Consider the following 7119-nt stretch of genomic DNA (forward strand, 5'->3'; position numbering starts at 1 on the left):
GCTGTACAGGACATTGGTTAGGCCACTGTTGGAATATTGCGTGCAATTCTGGTCTCCTTCCTATCGGAAAGATGTTGTGAAACTTGAAAGGGTTCAGAAAAGACTTACAAGGATGTTGCCAGGGTTGGAGGAGTTGAGCTATAGGGAGAGGCTGAACAGGCTGGGGCTGTGTTTGTTGGTTGGCATAGAAGGGCTGAAGGGCCTGTTTCTATGCAGTATGGCTTTAAGACTATAAAAATAAAATCAATGCTTAATTTTTTTTATTCATCAGCAGGAAGAGCGAGAGGTGTCGACTGGGGGCTGACGGGAAAGTGAATCACTCATTTAAAAACTTACCTTGAGCATTGGGGCCCTCCATTTTTGTTCCTCTGTGGGAAGTGCACCCAACTCGTCAGAGGCTGAGGGCATAGGACCAACAAACACCAAATTACACTAAACCCATTTACTCGCAATTGGTCCATAGCCTACTCTGCCTCCACCACTCTCTCAAGCAGCACCTTCCATACTTCTCCCACCCTCTGGGTGAAAATTTATTTTCTCAGATCACCTCTAAACCAGGACACTAGTGGTGACACTTACCTCCCACATTCTGCAGGAGGAACATTCGACTGTCCTAATCTCCAGTCACACTATTCTAAATTCCCATTTAAACTTCCCAAATAGAAAAATATAGAATGGATCCAAGATGGCAACGTCCTTTAGGATCGTGTTTGTTGGGCTCCACGCTACAACATCGACCCGACAGAGCCAAACCCATCCTAAACACTTTACTGTGAGTAAAAACACAGTAAAGGAGCAAGAAACCCGAAAATAAAAGCTACTTCCCTTTGTCCTTGCAGCCGGAGAATGCTGAAGAAAGGAGGATGCTCACCTGGTGGTGGGGCCATGGCCCTGCCCACTGAAGCAGTGAGCTTGCTTATTCACTAGGCTCTGGTTGAGGAGCTGGTCAAATCTCATGAGGTCCTGGGGAGGCAGATCCAGGAAACAATCGAGGAGAAGCTGGCTCCTGTATCCTCTATGCTGCAAGACCTGGGGAAAAGGACCGAAGAGCTCGAGCGCTGGGCCACAGGGATACAGGCAGAGACTGAGTCCTCTTAGAGCAGGATTGAATCCTGGAAACACAAGTCCGGGGTCTGTTGGATCTAAGACAATCTTGAAAACTGGGATAGAAGAAAGAACCTGCAAGTTGTTGGCATACCAGAGGGGCAGAAGGTGAACGGCTGGGGGAGTTCTTTGGGAAGTGGTTCCCTTGAATTCCTTGGTTTGGAGGTTGAGAAGGGAAGGATAACAATCGAAAGAGCCCACTGGACCATGGTACAAAAGCCAGGTGCGGATCAGCATCCACGCCCTGTCCTGGTGAGGTTCCATCATTATAAAGACAAGCAGAGGGTCATGGAAGCTTCCAGAGCCCAGGCAGGACCCAAGGGCAATGGTGTGTGGGGGCTCCAGAGTCATGTTCTTTCAGGACTTTTCGGCAGCAGTGAACTGGAAAAGGAAGTCCTATGATGGCGTCAAGAAGAGATTGAGAGAGCTTGGGATCCAGTATTCTTTTAGATATCCAGCAGTGCTTCGACTCAATCATAATGGATCCATACATTTGTTCGACTCACCAGAGAAAGTGAAGAACCTTTTGGACACGCTGACTTAAGTCGAACGGCCGAGTAGGTGTAGAGGACAGAGCTGTTCGGGTTTGTTCTTTAAAAATGACTTGGTACAGTCTCCATTCTGGTAATAAATTGTGAAATGATGTCCGGGATGGGGAGAGTATTTATCTTTAATCTCTAAGTTATGTGAAGGGATGGGTGACATATTTGTTTTACTTGTCTATAGTACTAACCTTGCTCTTGGTGTTTTCTTTTCTCTACCGGGTGGTGGGTGTATGTGGCGCGACCCTAGCTGGTAGGAGTTGAGGGGGTGGTTGGGATGGTGGGTAGGATGTGTAGGTACCCCCTTTGAATGGGGAGTAATTCCTCCAATCAGTGCCTTGGGCGATTTTTTGTTTTTCTGTTTTTGCTATATATTGTTTTTGTAAGTTTTGTAGATTTGTTGGCTGTAGTTATTTTAGTCTGTAGTTTTTGGGATTTGTGAATTTTTTTTGCATTAAAGCTCAGCTATCTATAGTTTGGATTCTTCCTCTCTGGAGTCTAAATGGTGCTATAGAACATTATGGCTAGGGATGTGTTTAAGTGGTGCTCCTGGAATATTAAGGGGAGTCACTCGCTGGCAAGAGGAGGAAGGTACTTTCCAGCCTTAAAAGGCAGAGGGTGGATGTTGCCTTATTACAAGAAACACACTTGGATGATGCAGAGCATTTGAAACTGCAACAGAATGGCTATGACCAGGTTTATTTTTCACCTTTCAATACGAGGAGTAGAGGGATGGCCATTCTAGTTAGAAAGAATCTCCCATTTAAGTTATTAGAGGGCATTAAAGACACACACGGGAGATTTGTATTCCTTAAAGCTTTGATACGTGAGGAAGAGTATAGGATATTAAATTTTTAATGGCAGGTGTCCCCCGGCCCACCCCCTTAAATTCTTGACAGACGCACCTCCTAGGCTGGTTAACCTTGCACCTCAACATATCATCGTAGGATGGGATTTTGATTATTTCACAGACCCTGTGGTAGACAGATTGCCCAAAGGCCCACTGATATCTTCTTTGCAATCTAAACAATTAAGGGTGCTGAATTGGGGTTGGCAGATATTTGGAGGCACCTTTACCCTACTGACAGGGACTTCATGTTCTTTTCGAACCCACATAAATGCCATACCAGGACTGATCTTTTTTCTGACCCCTGGGCTGGGCTCGGTGGTGTCACGTACAATTGGCAATATCACTATTTCTGATCATGCCCCAGTGTATTTAATGGTGAAGAGTAAGGATACAGTGATAGGATCAAGGCACTGGTGACTGGACTCCTTCATCCTTAAGGATAGAAAGTTTATTGAATTCTTTTTGAGTGGGTTCAGGGCTTTTTTAGACATTAATTCAGGCTCAGCCTGTAGCCCATCCATCATTTGGGAAACAGCTAAAGCCCATGCTAGGGAGTTGGTTATTTCCTATTCAGCCAGTAAGAAGTGGCAGACAGGCGAACAGCAGCGCTTGCTCGAGACGTGTCTGAAAGTAGCTGAAAAGGCAGACTTTGACAGGCCCTCGCTGGTTAAACTTCAGAGGATCACGGCGCTCCGGCCTACACTGAACCCGATGCTCATATGGACAGCCAAGAAGGAGCTTACACTGGCAAGTCAAAGGCTGTTTGAGCATGGGGATAAGCCGGGCAAGTACCTCGCATACCTTGCTAGGAAAAGGAGCGACTCCCAAGTCATTACCTCGATCAGAGAAGACACTGGAAATTTGACCTACGATTCTAAAAGGATCAATGCAGCATTGCAGAAATATTACTCTGAATTGTACCAATCTGAGAGCTGTGAGAGTGGACGGGTTAGAATGGAGTCTTTTTTTCCGAGATTGACCCCTGAACATGAGTCTCTCCTCAATGCCCCGTTGTCAGAACAAGAGGTGCAGGAGGTTGTGAAGCAGCTCCAGGATGGAAAGGCGCCTGGTCCTGATGAGCCTCCCAGTGAGGGATCGGTACAGGGATTGGTGATCTCCTTAGATGTGGAAACGGCATTTGACAGGGTCGAGTGGCCATATCTTTCTCATACTTTGAAGTGGTTTGGCCTGGGAGGGACCTTCATCAAGTGGCTGGAGGCTTTGTCTAGTGATCCTGTTGCAGCGGTCCTCACCAAGGGTGTACGGTCAAGCAATTTTAATATTTGTAGGGGCAGTCGACAGGGCAGTCCCTTGTCACCATTGCTTTTCACATTGGTGATCGAATCAATACGATCAAGGCAATACGCAGGGATCCCAATATAACCGCTCCAGAAGTGGAAATCAAATCACATAAGATTGCACTGTATGTGGATGATGTTCTCGTCTTCTCAAACCCCACAGTCTCGGTGCCACACCTGATGCAATACATCAATCTATTTAGTGGCTTCTCAGGTTATAAGATCAATTTTGCAAAGTCAGAGGCCCTGCCCATGGGTGGTCTCCCGAGAGCGTCCGATTACACTTATCAGGATTAAATTCCATCTGCCATAGCTCTGCCCAATTTACCAGCTGATCAATATCAGACTGTAGCTTGAGACAATCCTCCTCACTATCTACAACACCCACCAATTTTCATGTTGTCTACAAATTTACTTTCTACATTCAAATTATACCATGTACATTCACATCCAAGTTGTCAATTTACGTAACAAACAGCAAGGGTCCCAGCACCGATCCTTTTTTGTACACTGTTTATCATAGGCTTCTAATCACAAAAACATTCTTTTACCATCCCCCCCTTGTCTCCTATTTGCAAACCAATTTTGTATCCAGTTTGCCAACATGTCTTGGATCCCATTGGCTCTTTCATTGTGGACCAGCCTTCCATGTGGGACCTTGTCAAGGGCCTCATTGACATCCAAAGGCCTCACCACATCAACTGCACTGCCCTCATTAATATACCGAGTCACCTTCTCAAAGAAAACTCAACTAAATTTGTTAGTTAGGATCTCTCTTTAACAAATCCATGCTGATTATTCTTGATCAATCCTTGCCTTTCCAACTGTTGATTAATCCTGTCCCTCAGATTTTTTTTTCCAATAATTTCCCAATCATTGATGTCAGACTAAACGGTCTGCCCTATACGTGTTGCCCTTCTTGAACACATTAGCTATCCTCCAGTCATCTGGCTCTACACCTATGGCCAGCGAAGTATTAAATGTCTCCACTAGACCCCCAGCAATTTCCTCCCTTAGCTCCCATAGTAGCCTGAGATTAATGCTCCTTTTTGCCCACTAAAACATCTATTACCTCCTCCTCATTAATCTTAACATGTTCTGGAACCTCACCTCCGAAATCCCCAGCTACAATGTCTTTCTGCTCTGTAGACACAGATGAGGAATATTAATTTAAGACCTCACCCATGTCCTCATGCTCCATTCCCAGGCTGCTCCTTTCATTTCGAATAGGTCCCACTTTTTTCTTGGCAATTCTTTTTCTCTTCATCTATTTATAAAAAGCCTTGGGGTTTTCCTCCCTGCCAAAGATATTTCGTGGCCAATCTTTCCTTCCTAATTTCTTTTTTAACCAATCTACTACAACTCTCCATACTTTTCAAAGGCGCTCCCTGCTTGTTCTGTGCTGTACTTTCTTTTTCTTTATCAAACTCTTAATATCCATTGACATTCAGAGTTCCCTGAACTTGCTGCCCTTCACTCTTAGAGGAACAGGTTGGCCATGAATTCTCACTATACTACTTTTAAAAGATCCCCATGTTCCACACGCAGACTTAACTGCATGTAGCTGCTTCCAGTCTATGTCATCCATATCCTGTCTAGTGACATTGAAATTGGCTTTCCCCCAAATTAGACACATAAATTCTGCCTGTCCTTATCCTTTTCCATAATGACTTTGAAAGTTGCAGTTATAGTCACCTTCCCAAAATGCTCACCCACTGAAATGTCAACCACTTGACCATCTTCATTCCCTACGATTAGGTCTAGCACTGCCCTATCTCTAGTCGGATGATCCATGTACTGCCACAAAAAGCTCCTCCACATACCTTTTAAAATGACCACTCTGTCTAATCCTTTCACGTTAAGACGATTCCATGTAATGATAGCAAAGGTGAAATCCAATAACCCAATTTCTCTCTCATCTCCCTGTGATTTGCCTACATTTCTGTTCCTCGGTCTCCCTCTGACTGTTGGCAGGCCTGGAAGTAAATCCCAACAAAGTATTTGCCTCTTCTTTAATGCTAAGTTTTACGCAGATGGGCTAATTTGGAGAGCTTTCTATGACATCCTCTCTCATGCCTGCAGTGATGGTCTCCTTTATCAGTAATGCATTGCCCCCACCTCTCTTGTATCCCTTCGCTGTGCCTGAAATTTCTTTACCCTGGAATGTTGAGCTGCCAATCCTGCCCTTCCTTCTGTTATGTCTCAGTGACTGCAACAATATCATATTTGTGCGTGCTGATCAATGCTCTAAGTTAATCTGCCTTACCACCTCCCATCACATTAGATACAATTTTGTTTTCCACTCCGTCCGTGTGCATTATCCGGACCATGTCGTCTCTGCCTACTGGACTGTCCTAGTATTCCTTCTATATCTGATTGGACCTTGCTCCTGACTGTCCACCTCTGTGCCCTACCCCCCTGCCAAATCTGTTTAAATCAGTGAAATCTGTTCAAATCCAGCCCAACAGCATGAGCAACCCTCCTAGCAAGGATATTGGATCCATTCCAGTCAAACTTGTACAGGTCCCATCAATCAATGATTCAAAAATCTAAAGCCCTCCCTCCGACAATGCCCTTTAGCCACATGTTCATCGGCATGGACGAGTTGGACTGAAGGGTCTGTTTCCGTGCTGTACATCTCTATGACTCTATGACCTATCTTCCCAATTCCTATACTCAGTAACATGTGGCAGGAGAAGTAAGCTGGAGATTACAACCTTAATAGGCTTCCTCTTTAATCTATTTCCTGACTCTCTAAACTCCTGTGACAGCGCCTCATCTCTTTTTTCACACGTGTCATTGGTGCCAACATGCACCAGATTGCCCCCCTTTAGAATGTCCTTCAGCTATTCTGAGACATCCCTGACTCTGGCATCAGGGAGGCAACATGCCATTCAAAAGGCTCATTGCATCCACAGAACCACTTGTCAGTTCCCCTTATAACTGAGACGCCTATAACCAAAGCTCTCCCAGTCTTTTTCCTTCCCTGCTGTGAAGCAGAGCCAACCAGGCTATCACAAACCTGGCTGTTGCTGCTTTCACCCTGAGAAGCCATCCCCCGCCTCAACACGGTGTCCAACATTGTATATCAGTTTGAGAAGGGGAAAGGACACATTGGACTCTTGCATCGCCTGCCCACTCTTATGGGCTTCCTGATCATCATCCAACACTTCTCTTTCTGTGTAGGCCTTAATTATGATGTGACTGGCCCATTAAGTGTGCTATCCTTGACATCCTCAGCCTTATGGATGCTCCATAGGTGCCCATCCATAGCTCCATGTGCTCCATGTGACAATCCTCTCCCTCTCCCTCTCCGACTGAGCTC

Source organism: Chiloscyllium plagiosum, chromosome 6 (genome assembly GCF_004010195.1).
Source record: "Chiloscyllium plagiosum isolate BGI_BamShark_2017 chromosome 6, ASM401019v2, whole genome shotgun sequence".
NCBI classification, from domain to species: domain Eukaryota; kingdom Metazoa; phylum Chordata; class Chondrichthyes; order Orectolobiformes; family Hemiscylliidae; genus Chiloscyllium; species Chiloscyllium plagiosum.